Genomic DNA, 26,014 nt, shown 5'->3' with positions numbered 1-26,014 from the left:
AACAATCGCACTAAAATATGAAAAGTTATAATTTCTCTGGAAAAAACAAAAAACAAATAGAAATAGAGTTGTATGAGTTCCAACAAAGAATTCTACTCAGTTTCTGGTTCAGAAACACTTTCTCTGATAAAGTATTACCTGTGTTGCAGTCTACAGCAGTCCATTTGAGTGTAGGGAGGAGGCAGGGCTATGGGTTTAACATTTTGTACATATGAATGAAACTATATACAAAGGCCAGGTGACCAGTTCAAGATAATTAAAGAAAGTTGCTGTGATTAGAGTGCAGAGAAGGAGGGAATGTTGTAAGATGTGGTTTGAGAATAAGGTGTCTGTATGCCATGTTGATATTTTTTATCATAGGAGCAATGACAGATTTTTAGATTTCAATGGTGATGACACAATCATATTTGCCTTTTTATTTTTTCATTACTGAATCAAGATTATTTTTTAATTTTTAATTTTTTTTTTGTTATTGATGTTTCTCCTTTTTTACCCCTTTGGCACCCCCCCTCCCATCCCCCCCACCCCATCCCCGGCTTTGTTGTCCATGTCCATTGGTTATGCATACATGCATATAAGTTCTGTGGTTTATCTCTCCCCCCCCCTCTTCTGAGGGATGTCAGTCTGTGCTCTACTTCCATGTTTCTGGGTCTACTGTATTCCTCAGACTGTTATGTTCATTATATTCTGTATATGGGGGGAGGGTAGAATAGATAAGAGAAAACCACTTAAGAGGCTATTACAATAGTATAGGTTAGACACTGCTGTGGATTGGACTTTTATGGCAGCAAAAATGAAAAAAAAAAAAAAAAAGGATAGATTAAAAGATTAAAATGGCAGGCCTCGGTAATAGGATGGATACAGGTTTTGTGGAAAAGAGATATTTCAGAGATTATTATGTCTGGTTTGTATAACTCCATGGATGCTGGTGCCACTCAAAGACATAGAAAACTCTGGAAACAGACCAGGTCTGGAAAGTGAATATTATAGATTTGATCTTATGAACATCTTAGAAATATTGATTCTGATGATTTTTGTGGTTTATATGTAGACTAGGTAATTTTTTTTTTTTTTTATTAGAGTGGTACAATCATAGTTGGAGTTACTATGTACTATGTTTATTTGGTATTGCCTGGAAAAACAGAGTTAAGGAAATAGTGATAAACAAAAAGGAATTAGGATTCAAGTCTGATGAACTGAGATATTTAATGGCTGAAATGAAATTATACATTTGCACAGGAGACTGTTAAGAGAAGACCACAAATCCTGGCTGGTTTGGCTCGGTAGTTAAAGCATTGGCCCATGGACCAAAGGGTCACAAGTTCCATTCCTAGTCGAGGGCACATACCTGGGTTGCAGGTTTGATCCCTGGCCCCAGTCAGGGTCATGTGGGAGGCAACCTATTAATGTGTCTCTCTCATATCAATATTTCTCTCTCTCTCTCCCTCCCTCCCTTACACTCTATCTAAAAAAAAATAATGGAAAAATATCCTTAGGTGAGGATTAACAACAACAACAAAAAAAATCACACAATTGAGCAAAAAATCAGGAAAATGTGGTTTTATGGATATCAAGATAAGACAGTAGCACAAAAAGCAAAAAGTAGGGAAATTTCCTCTGGGCCAAATGAAGTAAATTGGTCAAGGAAATAAAGGTAAGATCTCCATCTCAAACTTGACTAAGTAAAAATGTAATTGTTTGATGTTTGGAGCCCAATAAATAATGCTTTTCTGCCATAAATAAATAAAGTTGAAATCTTATAGATGAAATCTCAGCTAATGAATATAATAATCTCTACCTCCTCAAGATAATTGATGATTAGAATTATAATCAGAACATAAAGACTGGTTCTGCAAAGAAAATAAATGAGTCACAGAATGTTAATCTATTTCCTAATGTCAACAACCACTGTTAATGGTATACCAACTGTTATTATAAAGGAATAGGATTACTGAGTCATATTGTGTAACCATATTAGAAATAATCATTGTTTTAGATATATGCTTATTGTGTCATGTAAGTGTCCCGAAATATGGAAAAAGGATTCAGATCCAAAAGAAGAACAGAAAAGAGCTGAGTTGAGTATCAATAGAAGAAGATATTAGCCAATAGGCTAATGTTGAGATGAAGACATCCACTTTGGTGTCAAACTATTGAGTTCTCAATTATTGTTGAAATTTTCTTTTCTTGGTTTTTTATCAACATTCTTTCTCTATGATCTTCTTAGTCTCTGTTTCTGTTAAGCCTCAGAACTTCATATCTACCACCCTTTGATATTTCCATCAATGTTTTTCAAACACTTAAAATTCAATGTAGCCAACTAATCCTACTATTCTCACATTTTCTTTAAATAGCATGTACTAATTTGTTGTATTAATAAATGAATATTTTTCTATTGTGAATGTTTGCCTTAGCAGTGATACACTTTATTTTTGACTCTGCTAGACAAATAGGCTATTATAATTATAAAACATGTTTTTGAGAAAAAAAAATTATGAATGTAAGGGGATGTTGGCTGTTTAATATTTAGGATGATATGTAAATACTTGTCCTCCTCTCTTTATTAGCCCAAAACCGTAATCAGACTTCATGCCTTCTTGGCATCTTATTTTCCTCACTTATGATGTCATATTGACATTTTCACTTTTTACCTCCCACATATTACTTCAGTGATCTCTTACCAGCTACCATTCCCTGTTCCCTTCCAAAATGTTCTCCTTGGTTGCAGACATGGCCTCTAGCATCTGTGGAGCCTAATAAGAAACCTCCATATTTGTTAACAAAAGGAAAAATAGCTTACATGGCTGGGGAAGTCAAAGTATTTAAGGACATCAGATTTTTTTAATCTCTATTATTGGACATATAAATGAAATTTTGCAGAAATTTCCTACTGGGTCATCAGAATTGATGTATTATTCTAGTGCAATAACAAAGATATTCACATCCTTGGTTGAACCATGCTCTAAAAATAAAGCTGGGACTTTGAGTAAACAGAACATTTCATATTTTTCATTTTCTCAAAGGAGTCTAAGGAGAGCCAGTTAAGTAACCCATTAAATAAATGGAGCAATAGAACTTTCACCTTCATCATGCATGAGTATTTTATTGCTATTTTACTATATTTTTTTGTTGATCTAATAAATGCTCTTTTGTTGAAAAGGTTGAATGGGATAATTACTTTCATGTTCAACAACATGCGGCAAACATAGGAGAATGGAAAATAACTAGGATGCATTGGTAGGATTTAGTCCCATGGCAACCACAAGCTGGATAGGGAACTGTATCCTTCTCAGTTGCATACTATGAAACAAGGTGAATCATCAGAGATGGAACCTAATTACTCAACAATAACACCTAGATAATGTCACTGTACTTAGTTTTCAAAGTATAGGATGAAGAGAAACCCTGGATTTCTTCAAACAAGGACCTCATTATTCAGATCTCTTGTGGCTCTTCATATTTTCATTGGCTAACCTGACCCCTCTCATTTCTGAAGTTCCAATAAACTCCTGTAATTCCAAGAGTTCAAAGACTAGAAAGCATGGAGTACAAATTGACTGTTGTCTGTGGGAACAGTCAGTACATATTACTGATCAGTAGGCACTTTTCTTGATCCTGTAAATGGCTTGTGAAAGAGAATCATTGCCAATCCAGAAAAATGACATCATTCTAATCTCCTTGATGTGGATGCTACATCCTTTCATTTGCATCCTAGCCCATTCTAAACAATGCCAAGTTAGTGAACATAGCATGGATGATGTCATCAAGATAGACTCAGCTTGTGTTACAAATACCTTTGGTGTCTATTCCTTCCTTTCATCCTCTCTGATAGAATTATCAGGTTCTCTTCATTTTCAGGTTCTCAGCATTTTAACCTGAATTATTTTAAAAGCCTCATAAATACTCTTCCTAAATCTTATCTTGCCCTCCTATAATCCATGCTGCTTTGTCAGATTGATCTTCCTAAAATACAAATTGGATCAATTACTGTTTCTCTTAGAAGCTTGTAATGTCTCTGCAATGCTTACCAAATAAAATTCAAACTCTTTCATGGTCCAGACAGTCTTTGTGATATTGCTAATCAAAACAAATCATGTCCTACAAAGTCATCTTTTATTATTCCCTTTCATCTTCTCACTCCCTACCAGATTACTTTTAGTTCACAGAATATATTTTGTGATTTAATACACTCATTGCTATGCTGTTTCCTCTATTTGGATAGCTTTGCCTTTCTTTCTTCCTGCTAGTCCTGTGGCGAATTTTGGCTCATTATTTCAGATAAGACTCAAATATTATGTACTCAATGAAACATGTGAGACTCTCACAGTTATTTATCTATGTTCACTGTCCCATCAAGGAACATTACACATGTTATTAAATACTACAATAATTTGAACTTGATTCCTATTTTTGAAGCCAGAATTTGTTAAGGAATCCTAGGCACATACAATAAGCAAGACTGGCATGTAATCAATACTCAATAAATTATTTCACCATTATTTTAAACTCAATATGTTACATCTTTATAGGGCACTTATTACTAATGAAGTTTTCAGGACTGGAATTTGCTCAGGGTGGGTCGGTGAGTGAGTGGTGAGTAAATGTGAAGGCTTAGGACATTACTGTACACTACCAGAGGCTTTAGAAACACTGTCCACTTAAGCTATACTCAAATGTATAAAGAACATTTTTCTTTCTTTAACAATAACTTTAGGTTACTGTAACATTTTTATTCTATAAATTATAAACTTTTACATTTCTTTCTTTTTTCTTTTCTTTTTTTTTTTTTTTTGGTATGTGCCCCTAGTGGGAACTGAACCTGGGACTCTCTGGTCCGCAGGCCAATGCTCCAACTGCTGAGCCAAACCAGCCAGGGCAACTTTTACATTTCTTGATTGTTTTGTAATAACACTTAGCTGAAAACACAAAAATATTGTACAGCTGTCTAAAATAATTTTTGTTTTTTATATTCTTATATTCTTATTCTATAAGCTTTTTTCCTAGTATTAAATTTTTTAAACTTAAAATTAAGACACAAACATGCACACTAGCCTAGGCCTACCTGGGGTCAGGATCATCACCATCACTGTTTTCCACTTCTACATCTTGTCCACTGGAAGGTCCTCAGGGGCAATAACATGAATGGAGCTTCATCTCCTATGACAGCAACGCCTTCTGTAAAACCTCCTGAAGGACCCTCCTGAGGCTCTTAAGGAGGGGTCACTCTTTTCAGAAATATGTCCATAAAGGTTTGCTTCTTTTTGCTTGTTTGGTTGTTGAACTTTCATCATAGATTTTTTTTTTTTTTTGGAAGAAGACAATGACTATGGACATTCTTCTCTATTCCTGAAAACCTTTTAGGGTCCATGTTTTAAAACTTTTTAAGGAGCCTGTTGAGGTCTGTAAAAGCTTCTGCTAAACCCTTCACCATGACTTTCCTTTGAGGTTCTTCTTTTTTATCTCCTGTAGCTTCCTTTTCACTCACTTCATATTCAGCTATGCATTTCTGTTCCAGTTTCAACAACTGTTCTTAGTCTATTCCTCAGAAATCACCTGGAGGGGCTTCTCAATGTTACCCTCATCCACACCCAAGTTAAAGTTACTTGCCATCTCAACCCCAGTCTTATCGATTTTTCAATCTCCTTATTACTGGAAAATCTTCTGTAATCATGGATAAACTTCTTGAGCATTTTCTTCCATGTGTCATTCATATACTCTTTGGTGACATCACCCCAAGCTCCAGCAAGGTTCATGATGCCGTCATAGACGCTGTAATCCCTCCAGAACTGCATCAGGGTCTTCTCAGTTGCAGCAAGAGCCTGGGCAAAGGTGCTCCCCCTGGAGTAGGCTGTACAAACTGCATTAACTCCTTGAACTATTGATTGGATGAAAGTGGAGTGTTTAGAGGAAAAAAATACCTCTTTGACATTGGGATAAAGATCATCAATAAAAGAGGAGGTCTGGGGGTATTATCAACAATAAGCAAAATCTTGAGTGGTATGTTATTTTCCAAACAGTGCTTCTCCGTTTTGCTGGTGTGGCAATTCGGGAGGGCCTCTCGGAAGAGCAGCTGTGTCACCCTAACCTCTCCTGCTCCTGTAGTACACTGGCCGTGTCTGCTCACCATATGCCTGAAGGCCCAGGGGTTCTCACTGGGCTAGCTCAAAGGGGTTTCAGTTTGTAGCTGCCCCCAAGAAAGACTGTTATCCTGTCCTTGAAACCTTCTAAACCTGGCATTGACTTGGCCTCCTTATGGACAAAAGTCCTTTCAGAAATGCGTTTCCAGAATAGGGAGGTTTCATCCATATTGACTATTTGCTCTGACAGGTAATTTTCCTTCACTATCGGTTTATCTAGAGTTGCCAAACATTCTTTAGCTGTTTTCACATCAGCACTTGCGAAATCACCACTCACATTCACTTTATGTAATGGATAATGATTCTGAATCATTTAACCCACCCAGAACTAGCAGTGAATTCAACATCATAGTCGGAGGCAGACTTTTCTTTCAACTTCGCAAACAAACTTTTTGCTGCAGCTGTGAGTGACCCTCACGGTGCAGAGAGGCATAAGCTGCTGTGTCTGGTCTTCAATCCAGATCATTAGAAGTTTCTCCATGTCTGACATAAGCCCTTCTCAGAGTTTTGTTCATCTTGTTGCCTTCAATGAATCAGATCCTTTAAACAGCTTCCACCACTTAATTCCCCCCAAGATTGTAGCTATGGTGAAATGGGTCATGCCTGACTGGTGAACAATAACTGCTGTAGTCCTTAATCACTTTAAATTTCATTTCCAGGTCAATCACTTGATGTGGCTTCTTCCTGACAACTATAGCAGTGGATTTTGTACACGGAGAGAACATGATGAACAAAATAACAGGAGATTAAATCAAGCACGAGAAAAATGATACAATCAAGAAATGCAGTAAACATAAGATGTATAAGGCTACTGGAGGTATAACATGGCATACTATTATACAGAAAACTTTCTTTTTATAAATGAAAGAGAATACTTTAAAATGATGATAAAAAGGTATATTATTGTAAATACACAAACCAGGAATGTTTACTATCATTGTTAAGTACTATCACTATGTACTGTATGTACATAATGTAAGTGCTATACTTTTATTCAACTGGCAGCTCAGTAGGATTGTTTATACCAACATCTCCACACACACACGAGGGTGCATTATGCTGTGACCCGCTACAGCTACACTGTCACTAGGTGATAGCAAATTTCAGCTCCTTGATAATCTCACAGAAGCACCATCATATATATGGTCTGTTGTTGACTGAAATATTGCTATGTGGAGCATGAATGTAGTCTGAATAAACAAATGCTTGGTCATATATGTAAATGAGAAGAATTTGCTCCTTCTTAAATATAATATTTCCTTTGTAAAACTCTCTGTTTGCAAACAGTTGTATAAAGAGATAGCAGTAAAGTATAGCAATCCACTGAGTCATCAACCCATTGAGTTATAATTAGATGAAATTGAATGTTAGTGTATAACTTGGTCTGATAGTGAGATGCCAATCTTTTAATAATTTTTGCTCTACATGCATAACCAATAACTAACTTCTCCCAGTGAGCATGGTTTTCAGTTCATACCACTCAGAGCCAAAACAAACTATATATATTGCATCCTGTGACACGCCCCCCAAAATCAATACTGTTATCCTATCTTTACTTTCATTTTGATAATATGATCATCATGAGTTTTTGTATTGATTGTGATTCTTCAAAACATTGCATTAAAAAGTATTTCCCTTTATTACTGAGTTTTTTGCCTCCCCCCCCCCACCATAAGTTTCCTCAAAGAAGTGAGCCCTTCATTCACCTCACCATGGTCCAAGGCCTGTAGCCATGCCTGACTTCTAGAGAGGGCGGGGAAATGCAAATCTGTGTTGGATACTAAAAAAAAGAGAAATGGTTGGAAATGGTGAATCATGCTAACGATTAATATGTCCTGGTAAAGTGCTAGGTTCTAATGTGGAATTGGCTGATAAAGGAAAAACAGTACAGCAGAACTCAGGGGATCATTCTGTTCTTCATCAAATAAAATATTCCTCATCACATCATTAGAAAATGGAACGCTGCAGATAGATGGCTTATAATCCATTAACAAATGGCTATAAACCACTAACAAATGTGTTTCTCCCTAGGTGTATGACTGAATGATTTTACTCTGAAAAATGTTCATTTAAAAGTCAGAGTCAGATTTTTCTTTCAAATGAGATACAGTAATTGCAGTGCTGTTTCCTAAAAACTCCCTGTGGATGTCAAGTACTCCTTTAAACTGACTTCTTTGGAAACTCCAAAGTGCTTCCCTTAACTCAGTTTGCTTTGTGTTTTAGCATATTTTAATTTGTTACTCCTAGCTCACTATGATTTTTTCATCTGACTAGTAGAAACCAACTTGCAAGGAACAGTAAAAAAAACAAAAAATGCATAGACTTTTAAAAGTATCTAGATAAAAAAAAAAAAAAAAAAAAAAAAAAAAACATAGTTAATAAGCCCCCTCAAAGTCCTCTAGGATTGTGTATTAAAATGCTTTAGAAATTTTTATTCTGTAACATGCATTTCTTTTTTTTTCTGAGGAAATGTTTTGAATGCGTGCAGTAACACACTTTTATAGCAATGTCGGTTATTAAAAACTGTGTTTTGTTAACAATAAAATTGTTCAGCTAATATAGCACTTATATAATTCATCAGCTTTATCAATACGGTGGGCTCTTCTCCATGACAGAAAAGAAAAGAAAGGTGATGGAAAAGAAAAGAAAAAAAATTCCCAAGGAAAGTACTACATCTCAGAACACAGTTTTCTGTATAATCTTCCTTTCTGTGTAACTGGCAGACAGGTCTTGTGTGCGGCTGATCACTCCACAACTTCGACATCAGCAACAGCAGTTCTCTTTAAAGGGCCGGAACATCTTAACTTCATCGTAACACTGATTCTCTCAGCTTCTGACTCCAAAGTGGAAATATGAACGTTCAACCATCATGTGTGTGGCCTCTGGTACTTGCTAGGAGGCTCTAAGAGAGAGATGGTATCAAGGGATATATATATATATTTAAAACAACTTTGCAATTTCATGTCTTTATAGGTAACAGACTGCAGTTCAGTCACTTGAGAGAAACTCCCCAGAAGCAATTTTCTTACATTCTAAATGCTTATTTATGTTTCTGCACAGAAGACTTTTGAGTGTACTGTGAATGGGATTGCTCCTGTGACAGTTCAGAAAATATGTGAGCCACCTCCATTATATTTTTTTAACTTACCATGGCATATGAATATAAATTAATAAAATTTATCTTATAAGTAAAATTTGAGATAATTTGAAGCTATGCGGTCTTAGGACACTATATAAAAATTGCAACTAAAATATTTTGTTCTGAACAATTATATTATCTCAGCAAAATAAGTGGAATATTTTATATGCCATGACTCATTTTCTAAATGGAGTATAATGACCCTCCATTCTGGCAAGAGTCTAAAAGGGTACTGCTTGAACTGAAAGTCACTGAATGAGGACTACAAGTCTCATTTAGATTTGCACCTAATTTATTTTATGAAAAAATAATAGCCAATATATTTTTAAGGACTGGTTTGTCATATGATCAAGGTAGTAGCCTTATATAGAGACTCTTTTTTTTTTTTTTTTTTTTATCCTCAGCCAAGGACATTTTTCCATTTTTTTGTTCAGATAGAATGGGAGGGAGAGAGAGAGAGAGAAACATCGACGTGAAAGGGACACATCGAGTAGTTGCCACCCACATGACCCAACCATGGCTGGGGACAAATTGAAACCGAGGTACGTGCTCTTAGCAGGAACTGAACCTGAGTCTCTCTGGACCGCAGACTGATGCTCTAGCTGCTGAACCAAACCGGCCAGGGCTATATAGAGATTCTTAATGCAAAATTTTGTGAATGTGATTTTCAAAAGGAAAAAGTAAATTTTATTTATTTTATTTATTTATTTATTTATTTATTATTTATTTATTATTTATTTTATCGAGAGAGCAAGTAAGAGGGGGAGAGAGAGAGAAACAGCTATGAGAGAGAATATTGATTGGCTGCCTCCTGCACGCCTTGCACTGGGGATCAGGCCCACAACCTGGGCATGGGTCCTGACCAGAAATCGAACCAGTGACCTCTTGGCGAATGGGTTGATGTTCAACCACTGAGCCACACTGGCTGGACAGAAAAAGTAAATTATTAACAGCAATGCCACAGTAGTTAAGGCAAAATTTTAAGGAGTGACCAAAAATGATTTTACTCTTAAGAGAAAGAATAACACTCTAAAATAGTATAACTATTAATAGAAAGTTATTTTTTAAATTATATATATATATATGATTATCTGTGTATTTATCTATTTGTATCTAATCAAAAATATTTGAAAGCTCAAGATGGCTTTTTTTTCCTATTAAATACTCCTGACAAAGTATGTTTCAAGTCACTTTTTATTTTAAAGTTAAAAGAAGCACACAATTACATTTCTTCTTGAAAATAAAAATAAGTATTTGTTTGCATTTGTTTAGATAAAAGACATGACATTAAACCACAATTTTTGACATGACATTAAACCACAATTTCCATTACAAAAAGTTTTCATGTTCTCCATAGCATTGCTGTAACACTTAATTAAAAGGGTTTTTATTTAAGTAAAAATGGAGGAACCAAGGCTGGAGAAATGATTTGAAAGTGTTTCTATAATATCTAGTTCTTTGAAACTAAAACTTACCTATGCTATTTATCTCTCCTTTTCTCTTAGCTTTCTTTTGAATGTGATCCGCTAATGATAGAATAGAATGTGGGTAGAATGTAGGCACTAATGATAGCAAGCACCTTATAGTTTATAATACACTTTTATATGTAAAATCTTTCATCTTCATAACAACTAGTGAATAGGTTATTATTCCCATTTCACAAATGAGGAAACAGAGGAACAAGTTAATCTTTCCTGTGGGCTAATAATGACTAATTTCTCTCTCAGAAAGATGGAGTGTTGGGAGTATGTGGGTGCTGAGTTGGAAGCTGGAATCTTGATATTCTGTCTCAGAGTACAATGCCCTAAAACAGTAATAATAGCATTTGAAAGCTTCTAAGAATATTACATTACCCAGTCAACTTTCCCTAGTGTTTTTCAAACTTGAATGTGAACATCTTTTAGATACAGATGTTTTCTAGGGGAATTCTTAGTGTAAAAACCAAAAGAACATATTCTGGATTTTGATGCTAGCTTTACACAAACACTGGACTGGGATGTCAGTACATTTGTTTGTGTTGCTCGTTACAACTGCAATGTCACCAATTAGTCCTTTTATAATAGTCCAAACAAATCAAAGAAGTATAAATAATGTAACCACACTCAGTGACGTCCAAATGGCATTGAGGTACATTGTACAATGATGGTTTCATCACGGTTCAAACAGAGAATCACAGAGATGAGCACAAACCTCAAGAATGGAAGTGTAGACTGATAAAACATAAACAAATTTGCATAGTAGCAGTCAGTGCCATATTCACTTTGTTTATTAGCAGAAAACAACATTAATTATATGTTAAATCAATGTTGTAAATTTGAATTTCTTTAGTTTTTTTTAATGTGTTTAATGTATACATTTATTTTGGTATTATAACTGAATAATACTCACAAGATTAAACTATGAGAAGATTTATGTTCTCTCTTCCTCTCCCTATACACACATGATCTAAATCAAGTAACCCCTGTGATAATTTATCATGTTAATATGTAAATACAGAAATTGAAATCAAGAAATATTTTGTTCAAGGCCATTTGATAGAGATTGATTAACTCAGAAAGTATGCTTCCTACTTCAGAATCAAGTGTCCTTGCTGATATTAACTTCTTAATTTATGGGTGACGGGTTGTATATTAAGAGAAATAGAAAAGTTGAGATCATAGGACAAGCTATTGGCAGAGAAGGAACTGTACTTGAGCTCAAATAGTTTCATTCCAATTCAATGACCAATTCAAGGACTATCAGGTTCCTTTCTTAATAAGCAGTGATGGCCTAAGGCATTATACCTATGCAGCATTGTCAGTTCAGAAGCATTTTGTAGTCGGTTCCAAGTTAAAGCAGAGATTTTTCACTTGGTGTTACTTGAAAGATCCACTTGTCAGCTTTAAAGACCTTAAGGGAATAGTGTGGAAGAATAATTAATGAGTCAGGATCCTGTTACCTCCAACTAATCAGAGAAGCTTCAATTTATTTGCTTTATAGTGTATTTAACTTACATTTAAGTTCTCATTTGATAAACATGTTCTGCAGCTTATTTTTATTTATGAAGTACAGATTTAGGGAAATAAATCTAGTGGAGAAATGTTGCTTGAGGTAAAATATCTCAAATCATTCTATCTATTGGTGAGCACTTCATCATGAAAACTTCATTGCATATTTGATGTGTTGACATGTCCATAATCTCAAAATTGATAAGAATCCCAATTAACTAATGGCTGAAATGAAAGGAAAAATTTAATTTGCATTTGCATATCGAGTTGAGGGCTGAAAGGCAGTAAAGATGTCCCTTTCTTTTGGTTTTGTATAACCCTGTCTAGATTTACTTTCCTAGAAATTACACTGGCAAATCCTATCACTAAATTATATTTTAAATGGCACAAAAGTGAAAAAGGTATAACGTGACATTCTCAGATAGGAAACTACTCACTGTATTATTATGAACACCACATGAAAATTATCTGGAACTCCACTGTTATTGACTAGAGGGACTACATCCCGTTGTCAAGGATACAGTCATATAAAAATAGATTTTAAAATTTTATTATTTCTAATAAAAGATCTCACTTACTCTTTGCTTTGTTTAGAATAATATGAATGTTTAATAAATATTAAGCCATACATTATAACCAATGGAAAACTGAGAACTAATGTCTTTGTTAATGTATTTAATATCTTATTAAAATAAAATACCAAAAAACAAAGGAGAGGAAATACTTATAATGCATACATTACCATTAGATATAAATTCCTATATCATAAAATATTTTACATATTATTTTTTACTAATTTAAATATATTTTAAAATTATTTATTTTTTACTTAAAATTTTAAAATTAAATTTATTGAGGTGACATTGGTTAATAAAGTTATATAGGTTTCAACTGTATAATTCTATGATGCATCATCTGTATATTGAATTGTGTACCCACCATCCAAAGTCAAATCTTCTTCCATCACCATACAGGGTAGGTTTACAGTTGTTCATATGGAAAACAATACAGTAATTAATAAATAATAATACAAGAATAAACTAATGTATTTATAATTGTAAACCTACTCTTGCTACACTCTGTATATTGACCCCTTTTATTCTGACCTGCAATATTATTCAATGTGTATAATTGATAAGGGAAGCAATACTATGAGAGAAAATATTACCAATGTATATAATTTACAAAAAGCTGTGTCTGCAATATATAAGACTATAAAAATCAAGAAGAAAAAGATAAACAACTTGCCCTGGCTGGTTTGGCTCAGCAGTTAGAGCATCGGCCTGCGGTCCAGAAAGACCTGGGTTTGGTTCCCACTAAGGGCACATACCTCGGTTGCAGTTTGTCCCCGGCCCTGGTTGGGCCCTGCGAGAGGCAGCCACTCAATGTGTCCCTTTCACATTGATGTTTCTCTCTCTCTCTCTCTCTCTCTCTCTCTCTCTCTCTCTCTCCCTCTCTCTCCCTCTCTCTCCTTCCCACTCTATCTGAACAAAAAATGGAAAGGTGTCCTCGGGTGAGGATTAAAAAAAAGATAAACAACTTAATAGTAAATTGAGTAAGAGATTTCAATAAGCACTTCACATAAGAGAATATCATATTGACCAATAAACGTGAAAATCTGATCAACTTCATTAGTTATCAAAAAAATGGAAATGTGGTTGCAGTTTGTCTCCGGCCCTGGTTGGTCGTGCGGGTGGCAGCCACTCGATGTGTCCCTTCACGTCGATGTTTCTCTCTCTCTCTCCCTTCCTCTTTCTCCCTCCCATTCTATCTCTACAAAAAAATGGAAAAATATCCTCGGGTGAGGATAAAAAATAAAAATAAAAAAATGGAAATGTAAACCACAATGAAATAGCACTAGCTACCTGTCAGAATGGTCAACATTTAAAAAGTTGATTAAACCGCATATGGCTAAGGATATAGAACAATTAGAACTCTCAAAATTTTCTATTTTGAGAATCAATTTAATTCTAGGTGCACGTGTATTATATATCTTTTACATATATTTATGTGGTACCATCCAGTAAAAAATGATATAAAATAAAGCACAAAAGAACATAAATAAGAATATTTTAGCAGCATTATTTATAATAAGCACTGAATTACAATCAAACCAAGTATCTATGAATAATAAAAAGTGTAAATAGTAGAATGTGTAAACCACATATACTCATACAGGACTAAAAACAAATGAACTATTATGTAACAAGCATGATAAACTTTATACATATAATATTGACTAAAAGAAGCCAGACTCAAAAGAATATATTTTGTGTGATTCCATTTATATAAACTAAATTTTCAAACATTTCAAATCAATCTATTGTGTTGAGAGTCAATATACTGCTTCCATTAGGGGGAAGAGAGTGGGTATGTTCGAGATGGAACAAATTGGGGCTGGTGGGGTAGTGACAGTATTTTCTTTTGTGACCTGAGTGGTGTTTACATGAGTGTTTGCTATGTGAGCTATGCATGTATGTCCTGTGTGGTTTTATATATCTATATTTTACTTAAAATACATAATTCAAAACCAGTACAAGATAAAATTTAGCTAAAGAAGATATAAAACAAAACCTACAACTCCAGAATGGTATGTGATACAAAAGAAACTGAGTTGAATAAAGAAGGAAACAGACTGTAAATAATTCTTAGAAATGTAGATTTACTAAAACAGAATAACAGATTGGTGTAAAACAGATAAAAAGCTTTAACCTAAAGAAATAAAAAACAAAGTCGGGTGGTTAAATCATTCTACAAATTACTCTCAGAACAAATACTTAAAAGAAATTTGAATAAGAATATTTTTAAATTAATAAGACAGACATGTCCAAAGAAGGGGGAGCAGTTATGAACTTTACTCACAAAGCAATATCCTCTCAATTAGTTTATAGGGCAACGACTGTGAGAAATCAACGGAAGAAAAACTCTAAAGAAATGGAGTTAATGAGGGAGACAACATTTGTTGGTCATTTAAATCATAAGTGAACAAATAAAGATTATTTAAACAGTATTATTATAAAGTTAAATAAATGGATATGTAGCAAAGTATATAAAAAAAAGCACATAGGATTATAAAGTATCATTAAAGATATCAAAGAGCAATCAGACTTTTCCTCCTCTGCCAAAGGCAATGTGCCTAGAGATCTTAGAGATAATTGTTTACAAACCTTCAGTGTGCCCAAACTTATTCAAAATTTTCTTATTATTTGGAAGGAATACACACAAAGAAAGCATTATAGATTAATCATACACACACACATATATGATATCCATATATATATATGTGAATACTAAATAATACCTTTAAAAACTGCTCATCATTATATAAAGTTTTATCAGTTTTATTTTAGGAAGTCTACTAAGGTAATACATGAACAAAAATAAAATCCGACACTCATTTGCCATAAAATTTCTTATTAGCCCTGGCCAGTGTTGCTCAGTGGTTAGAGCATTGGGCTGCAGTCCAGAGAGACCCGGATTCAGTTCCCACTAAGGGTGCGTACCTCGGTTGCAGTTTGTCCCCAGCCCTGGTTGGTCATGCGAGTGGAGGCCACTCGATGTATCCATTTCACGTTGATGTTTCTTTCTCTCTCTCTCTTTCTCTCTCTCTCCCTCTCCCTCCCTCCCTCTCTCTCCCTCCCACTGTACCTGAACAGAAAATAAAAAAAATGTCCTTGGGTGAGCATAAAAAAAAAAATTCTTATTAAATTGGGAAAAGTTAATTGGATAAAGTCTACTTATAAAATAGATAAGCAATCATCATCCTTAATGGTAAAACTTTAGTCACATTTTTAAATTAAATTAGGAAATAAGACAAGAGTGTCAAAATCACTTCTATTTAACCTTTTATTATGTGTCATAGCTAATGAAATAAAATAAAAATGAGTTATAAATCTCTTCATATTTGTAGATAATATAATTGTGCATATATAAAATAATACAATTAAATTTACAAACAATTTAAGAAACTATAAAGACTACTCATTAATATTACTACAAATAAAAACATTGTAAAAAATACATTGTAAAATTATTCAGTTTTACATGAATTACAACCATTTAAACATGTAAAAAAAAATCCAAGAAGATGGAGTATATGTGCTTTTCTTGCTAAGTGTAACTAACTGTCCCGAACATTGTATATAAAACAAACCTAGGAAATCATTGAAAGATGGAGGAAAGTCAGACTGACTGGGAACAACATAATAAGAATAATAAGGTGGTGAGTTCTCCAAAATTTGTTTTTGCCTCCTTTATCCCAGACTTTGAATTAAAGAAGGAAGCCAGTCATCTAGAAATGCCAATAGATGATAAAAATTCCCAAGAAAAGTTTTCTGTCTCTTGCCAAAGGAGCAGGAAAGGTACAACCTAGCAGGACAGAAAACCTAAACAACTGCTCTACTGCAGTCAAACACCACAGAAAAACCTGTGGCTCTGACCCCACCCTTGACAGTAATGGCTGAATAGGGAGTCTAGGTATACATCTTTGCAAGGTGGTGACAAAGTGACTCAACACGCTTGCTGGCACTATATTAGAAAAGACCAGGAACTGAAAAAAATGGTGGTGGAGTGAATGGAGCTACACAGACCATCTCCCAGGACCAAACTGGATTTACAACGAAAATAAAGACAAATCATCAGGAAAGGGCAACCGAAAGGCAGCCTGGAGGACCACATAACCAGGGACACTGACTCAATCCTGGTAGGCTTGCGAGGACCCTAGAGGAGGCCGGGAACCCTCGGCTTGGGCTGGGACCAGCGAACTCGGCTGAGACCAGGGGACTCGGCTGGAAGCTGCTGCCGCCTCGGCTGCGTGCTAAGCCCTCGGCTGGTGCCGCATGGACTCAGCCGGGACCAGGGGACTCCGCGGGAGTCTGCTGCCACCTCAGCTGCGACCGCGGCTAAGTCCTGCGAACTCAGCTGAGTGCTACCCCTAGGCTGGTGCCACAGACTTGGCTGCCCTTAGCTGGGAGCAGCGCCATTGGGTTAAAAGTCTCAGGCAGCCCCACAAAGCAGAGTCTGGACACAGGCTAAATTGGCAGCAGCCACTCACCTTTGGCTCCAGCAGAGAGAAGGCAGACTGGTCTGGAACTGTGTGGGGACACTCGGGATTTGGAGGGTGCTCAGAGCTTTAGCAGAGTGCAGACACGCAGGACTGTGGTCATCTTACTCCTTCCCAGGGACTGGGGAGAGGCGGTGGCCCCTCCCTCAGAGATTCAACCCCACCTGGCAGCCATTGAAATGCTAAGTGAGGCCCATTCCCAACCAGCATCTGCCCCACCCTCGGGAAATCCTCTTACACTGAGCACCTGAGGGAGTTTTTCAGGCAACTCAGAAACCAAGGTTCCTCAGGTGACCTCTACTAATAGCCTCTAGGCAAAAAAAAGCTAGAGGAAAGTTAAGACTTGACAGTGGTTGTTACAGTGGGTCCTCCCTGCCTCTTCCAAACCCAGGAGAGGGAGCCACAAACAGCAGAACACCAACATGCACAGGGAAAATTTGGCAGACTCCAAAGACCACTGTGATAGCCAAAATGGTGAAAAACAGAAACAAAAACCAAATGAAAGAACAAGAGACCTCTACTGAAGATGAGATAAATGAGGTGCAGTTAAGCAAGTTAACAGAACTAGAATTCAAAGCCATGATCTTGAGGAAGCTCAACAGCATGTGTAAGGACATGAGCACTATGGGTAAAGACATAGAAATGTTGAAAATCAACCAGGTGGAAATTAAAAACGACATATCAGAAATAAAGAACACATTGGAAGGTCTAAAAAGCAGAGTAGAGGAAGCTGAGAACCGGATCAGTGAATTAAAAGACAGGGTAGAAAAAATTCAACCAATCAGAAAACCAAAAGGAAAAAACAATTAAAAAACAGGAAGACAGCTTAAGAGAACTGTGGGACAACTGGAATCATAATAATATTTGCATCATAGGAGTTGCATCATATTTCTTTGAATAGTGACAGAAAACTTTCCTAATTTGGTGAGGGAAGGAGGCATTCAAGTTCGAGAATCACAGAGAGCCCAAGTTAGAAGAACCCAAACAGGCCCACACCAAGACACATAGTAATCAAACTGCCAAAAATTAAAGACAAAGCAGCAAAAGATAAGCAACAGGTTACCTACAAAGGAAACGCCATAAGACTCTCAGCTGACTTCTCACAAGAAACACTACAGGCCAGAAGGGAATGGCATGAAGTAATCAAGGTCATGAAAAACAAGGATCTGAATCCAAGACTGCTCTACCCAGCAAGGCTATCATTCAAAATGGAAGGTCAAATAAAGAGCTTCCTAGACAAAAAAAAAAGGCTAAGGGAATACATTAGCACCAAACCAGCACTCCAAGAAATATTAAAAGGACTGCTGTAATTAGCAGAAGAAATGGGACGAAAAATAGAACCACACTAAACAAAAATGGCAATAAATAAGGACATATCAATAATCACCTTAAATGTAAATGGATTGAATGCACCCATAAAAAGACACAGAGTAGCTGATTGGATAAGAAAGGATGACTCATCTATATATTGTTTACAAAAGACCCACCTCACAACAAAAGACTCACATAGATTGAAAGTGAAGGGATGGAAAAAAATCTTCCAAGCAAACAAAAAGCAAAATAAAAGCTGGGGTAGCAATACTCATATCTGATAAAATAGATTTCAAAATGAAGGTCATAACGAGAGACAAAGAAGGCCACCACATAATATTGAAAGGATCTAGCCAACAGGAAGATATAACCTTGATAAACATATATGCACCCAACATAGGAGCACCAAAATATATTAAAAATCTTCGGGAGGACTTCAAAGGAGAAATTGATAGCAATACAATCATAGCACGGGACTTCAACACCCCGCTGACATCACTGGATAGATCCTCTAGACAAAAAATTAGCAAGGAAACAGAGACTATAAATGAAACACTAGACCAAATGGATTTAATAGATATCTACAGAGAATTACACCCCAAAACTACACAATTCACATTCTTCTCAAGTGCACATGGGACATTCTCAAAGATAGACCACATGTTAGGACACAAACTTAGTCTCTACAAGTTCAAGAAGACTGAAAACATATCAAGCATCTTCTCAGATCATAATGGCATGAAATTAGAAATCAATTGCAAGAACATACAAAGTCATTTGAACACATGGAAGCTAAATAGCATGTTATTAAACAATCAATGGGTCACCGAGGAGATCAAGGAAGAAATCAAAAACTTCATGGAAACCAATGAAAATGAACACACAACAACACAAAATCTATGGGATGCAGCGAAAGCAGTTCTGAGAGGGAAGTTCATAGCACTACAGGCCTACCTCGAAAAAAAAAAAAGAAAAAACTCTAATAGACTATCTAACCTCACAACTTAAAGAACTAGAGAGCAAACAAAAAGAAAACCCCAGAGCAAGGAGAAGGAATGAAATAGTAAAGATCAGAGCAGAAATAAATGACATGGAGACCAAAAAAACAATTCAAAGGATCAATGAAACAAAGAGCTGGTTTTTCAAAAAGATAAACAAGATTGATGGACCCTTAGCTAGACTCACCAAGAAACAAACAGAGAGAACCCAAATACACAAAATCAGAAATGAAAGAGGAGAAGTAATAACTGACACCACATAAATACAAAAGATCGTTAACAACTACTATGAACAATTATATGGAAACAAATTCGACAATATAAGCGAAATGGACAAATTTCCAGAAACACATAGTCTCCCAAAACTGGACCAGTAAGAGATAGAAAACTTGAACAGACCAATATCAACAGAAGGAATTGAAGATGTAATCAAGACTCTCCCAGGAAACAAAAGCCCAGGCCCGGATGGCTTCACGGGGGAGTTTTACCGAACATTCAAAGAAGAACTAACACCCATTCTTCTCAAACTATTTTAAAAAATTTAAGAAGAAGGGTGACTTTCAAACTCGTTTTATGAAGCCAACATAATTCTAATTCCAAAACCAGAAAAAGACACTGCAAAGAAAGAAAACTACAGCCCACTATCCCTGATGAACATAGACGCCAAAATCCTGAACAAAATACTAGCAAATCGGATCCAGCAATACAACAAAAAAATTATCCACCATGACCAAGTGGGATTCATCCCTGGGATACAAGGCTGGTACAATATTCACAAATCAATAAACGTAATACACCACATTAATAAAATGAAGAATAAAAACCACATGATCATATCAATAGATGACAAAAAAGCCTTCGACCAAATCTAGCATTCATTTCTGATAAAAATGCTCAGCCATGTGGGAGTAGAGCGATCATATCTAGAAATAATAAAGGCCATATATGAAAGACCTACAGCCAACATCATACTCAATGGGCAAAAACTCAAAGCATTTCCCTTAAGAACAGGAACAAGGCAAGGATGCCCACTTTAGCCACTCTTATTTAACATAATACTGGAAGTCTTAGCCACAGAAATCAGACAGGAAGAAAAAAATAAAAGGGATCCAAATTGGAAAGGAGGAAGTGAAACTGTCATTATTTGCAGATGACATGATACTATATGTAGAAAACCCCAAACTCCATAAAAAATTTAGTAGACTTATTAATGAATTTGGCAAAGTGGCAGGATACAAAACTAACATCAAGAAATCGAAGGCATTCTTATACACCAAGGATGAACTCACAGAAAGAGAAACTAAGAAAACAATCCCATTTACCATCGCAGCAAAAAAATTAAGATACCTAGGAATAAACTTAACCAAAGAAATAAAGGACCTATTTGCAGAAAACTACAAGTCATTGAAAAAAGAAATAGAGGAAGATATAAAAAAGTGGAAGCACATATCCTGTTCATGGATTGGGAGAATTAACATCATTAAAATGTCCATATTACCCAAAGCAATCTATAGATTCAATGCAATCCCCATCAAAATACCAACGACATACTTCACAGAATTAGAACAAGTACTTCAAAAGTTCATATGGAACCAAAAAAGACCTCGAATAGCCACAGCAATCTTGAAAAGGAAGAACAAAGTTGGAGGGATCACATTACCAGATTTCAGGTTATACTACAAAGCCACCGTAATCAAAACAGCCTGGCACAAGAACAGGCATATAGACCAGTGGAACAGAACAGAGAACCCAGAAATGGACCCAAGGCAATATGCTCAATTAATATTTGACAAAGGAGGCAAGAGCATACAGTGGAGTAAGGACAGCCTCTTTAATAAATGGTGCTGGGAAAATTGGACAGCTACATGCAGAAAAATGAAACTAGACCATCAACTTACACCCTACAAAAGAATAAACTCAAAATGGATAAAAGACTTAAATGCGACTCATGAATCCATAAAAATCCTAGAAGAAACTGTAGGCAACAAAATTTCAGACATCATACACAGCAGAATTTTCACTGATACATCACCTAAGGCAACAGAAACAAAGGAGAAAATGAACACATGGGACTACATCAAACTCAAAAGCTTCTGCACAGCAAAAGATACAATCATCAAAATGGAAAGGCTACCCACTGTATGGGAGAGCATAATTGCCAATGATATATCAGATAAGGGGTTAATTTCCAATATGTATAGAGTGCTCATACAACTCCAGAAAAGGAAGACAAAGAACCCAATTAAAAAATGGGCAGAGGACATAAATAGACACCTCTCCAAACAGGACATACAAATGGCTAAGAGACATAAGAAGAAATGCTCATCATCACTAATCATCAGAGAGATGCAAATTAAAACAACATTCTCACATCTGTCAGAATGGCCGCCATCAACAAATCATCAAACAACAAGTGTTGGCGAGGGTGTGGAAAAAAGGGGACTCTAGTACACTGCTGGTGCGAATGCAGACTGGTGCAGCCACTATGGAAAAACAATATGGTGTTACCTCAAAAAATTAAAAATTGAACTTCCATTTGACCCAGTGATCCCACTTCTAGGAATATACCCAAAGGAGCCTGAAACACCAAACAGAAAGAATATATTTACCCCCATGTTTGTAGCAGCACTATTTACAATGGCTAAGATCTGGATAGAGCCCAAGTGTCCATCAGTAGAGTATCCATTTTTATCCAGTAAATGGAATAAAAAGCTGTGGTACATATACACAATGGAGTACTACGCAGCTGTAAGAAAGATTTCTTTTCCTTTGAGACTACATGGAGGGACCTGGAGGGTATCATCCTAAGTGAAACAAGCCAAATAGAGAAGGACAAGTATCATATGATCTCACTTATTTGTGGAATATAATGAACATAATAGTCTGAGGAATGGGGTAGTCCCAGAGATGTGGAAGTGGGGTACAGACTGACAATCCCCAGAAGAGGGGATGGTGGGGGAGAGATAAACCACAGAACTTATATGCATGTATGCATGAACAGTGGACACCGACAACAAACTGGGGACAGGGTGGGGAGGGGGGGGGATCAGTGGGGGGAAAAGGAGAAACATGTGTAACAAAAATTAATTAATAATAAAAAAAAAAATTGAAAAAAAAAGAAAAGACCAAGCAGGAATCCTGCTTTTCATCCCCGCCTGTTGGTAATAAGATTCCCTATCTTTGCAGTTGTAGTGAAAACCAACTCAGAAATCTGGACTTCGAACCCTACATGGCCAAATGAGGCACCTCTTCCCCTCCTCACTGGAACTGTGTCAGATGAAGCCTATTGAACAGTGAGGATTTTTACCAGTGGCCAGTGATAAGGAGGTCACACCACACTGTGATGGCAGTAGAAACCATGCAGAGAACTGAAACTATCTGCTTACCATTTGCAGCAGTAATGAGACTCCTCAAAAGTTAATGGCGGGCAACTGGGAGCTTTGGACTTCTTCCTTTATCTGGCATTACTAAGGCAGTGTCTCTTTTCCCCCTACCACGGTAAGGTAGAGGTTTAAATAAGATCTAGAGGCTCAGAACACAATAAAAACATCAAGTGAAAAATCACTTTAGAAAATCACTTACCATATCAAGAACTAGGAAGATCTCAAACTGAATGCAATCTGATCATATATGTGTCAAGATCAAGATGTAGAGATGTTAGTGTTATCATGAAAAGATTTTAAAACAGCCATGATAAAAATGCCTAAATGAACAATTACAAACATGATAAAACAAGTGGGGGGGGGGGGAAGCCTCAGCAAAAAAAAAAAAAAAAAAAGGTGTCCACAAGGAAATAAGGATATAAAGAAAAATCAACTGAAGCACTAGAACTGAAAAATGCATTAATCAAAACAAAAAGCCCAGTGGATGGCTTCAATGGCAGACCACAGGGGGAAAAATAAACAATCTGTGAATTGAATCCCAGAAAATTAAAACTGCAGTCTGAACAACAGAGGGGGAGTAGACTGAATAAGAAAATGAAGAAAGCCTCAGAAATTTATGAGATTATAACAATTATAAGCTCTAATTTGTGTTATCAGAGTCTAGGAGAGGAGAGTGGGGCTGAAAAAGCGCTCAAAGAAATAATGGCTACATTTTTTCTACATTTGATAAGCCAAAAAATCCAGAGATTCTGAAAGCTAAATGAAACCTACACAGAAAAACCCAGAGAAATCTATGATAAAATGATGAAAGAAAAAAATATATATTGTTAAACATAAGCATTTCCGATGAGAAAATATATCAAGATAATGAGATGTGTCACTTATATAAGATATACATGTCAAGTTGTTTTAGAATCAAATTATCCATCATGAATTATTTAATCCTATATTCCGTGAATAGTGATGTAAAATCATTATAATGTTAATGTATTAAATAGCAAGTCTAAAGTTAAACCATTATTTAGTTCTCAATAAATTTGCTATTAGGTAATTTGAAAGGATGGCATTGCTTTGATGATATTGAATAAACAAGTTTTTTTTTTTTTTTTCTTTTCTATTGGGTAAAACAAAAAAGAAATCTATAACAACACATAGATATAATTAAACTTCTAAAAACTAAAGACAAAGTAAAGTATCTTAAAAGCAGCCAAAGGGAAAAAAGAAAGAAAAAAGAAAAAAAGGACACCTTACCTATAGAGGAAAACAATTGATGATAGCAACTATTGGTAAGAGTTATACAGAGATGCATTCACAATATTATTAATACATCAAAATAGAATTCTCAAAAAATGTTCAAGTAATCTGCATTAAAGCAAGAAAAACAAAACTGAGACAAAAACAAACAAACACAGAAATCACAAAACCAAATTGTCAGACTTAAACTGTAATATATCAGTAATTATATTAAATGTAAGTGGCCTAAATATGCCAATTAAATACACAGAGGTGAATTAAAAAGCACAACCCAACTACATGCTATCTGTAAGAAACTTGCTTCATATTTAACAATATAGGCAGGCTGTAAGTAAAAGGATATACATATCACTCAAACAATGATCACAGAAAAGTAGGTGGCTATACTGATATAAGATAAAGTGCAATGAAATTTACCAGAGACAGAGAGACATCATATAATAATAAAAGGGTTAATCCACCAAGAAATCATAGCAGTGTTAAATATATATATGCACCAAAGAATATCATAGCTACAAACTATGTAAAGAAAAGTTGATAAAATTAAAAGGAATAATTGAAAAGCCCACAGTAATGGTTGGAAATTTTAACAACCCCCTCTCAACAAGTGATAGAATAACTGGATAAAAACGCAACAATGATATAGAAGAGCTCAACAACACCATAAACTAATTGGAGCTAATCAATATTAATATATCATTTCATCCAAGAACAGCATATTATTTTCAAGGGCCCATAGAACATATATTAAGACAAACAATACCCAAACAAACTTCAACAAATTTAAAGAAATTAAAATTATACAAAGTATGTTCTCTAACTATAATTAGTTTTTTTTAAAAAAAAAATACAGTGAACTGAATGAAAATAAAAATTCAACATATCAAAATTTGTGGGATACATCTAATGACAGGAATATTTATGTCAATATATGCATATATTAGAAATGAGGAAAAGTCTCAAATCAGTCTTCTAAGCTTATGCCTCAAAAGTCTAGATAAAGAAGAGCAACATATATCTAAAACAAATAGGAAAAATAGTATGATTAGAAATCAATAAAATTAAAAACAAAATAACAATAAAATAAAATTTATGGTCTTTGAAAAGTTAATATATTAACATATTTAGCAAGGCTGAAAATAAAAAAGAGAGAAGATATAAATTACATATTAAATATCAATAATGAAACAAGAGATATTACCCTGCAGAAATTTAAAGTACAAGGGAAGAAATACTATGAACAACTCTACACACAAATTTGGCAATTTAAATAAAATGGGATAATTCCTTGAACAACACAAATTACTGCAACTCACTGAATATAAAACAGATGATTTTATAGCCCTTTAAATATTAATAAATTTAATTCATAATTGAAAAAGAAAAGAGCCTGGCCAGTGTGGCTCAGTGGTTGAGTGTTGACCCATGTACCAAGAGGTAGCCGTTAGCGATTCCCAGTCAGGGCACATGCCCAGGTTGTGGGCCTGATCCCCAGTGGGGGGCATGCAGGAGGCAGATAGTTGATGCTCTCTCTCATCCATGTTTCTCTCTCTCTCTCCCTCTCCCCCCACTCTAAAATCAATAAAGGGAAAAAAATTATAAATACAAAACAAAACAAAACAAAAAACTCTGCCAAAGAAATCTCCAGGCACAGATATTATAACTGGAAAAATTGACCAAGGGTTTGAAGAATTAACAATTCTTCATAAGAAAAGAATATTTTCTTTCCTTTTTAGCTGGATG

This window comes from Molossus molossus, unplaced genomic scaffold, assembly GCF_014108415.1.
Source record: "Molossus molossus isolate mMolMol1 unplaced genomic scaffold, mMolMol1.p scaffold_m16_p_8, whole genome shotgun sequence".
Taxonomy (NCBI): Eukaryota; Metazoa; Chordata; class Mammalia; order Chiroptera; family Molossidae; genus Molossus; species Molossus molossus.
This window is presented reverse-complemented; position numbering follows the sequence as displayed.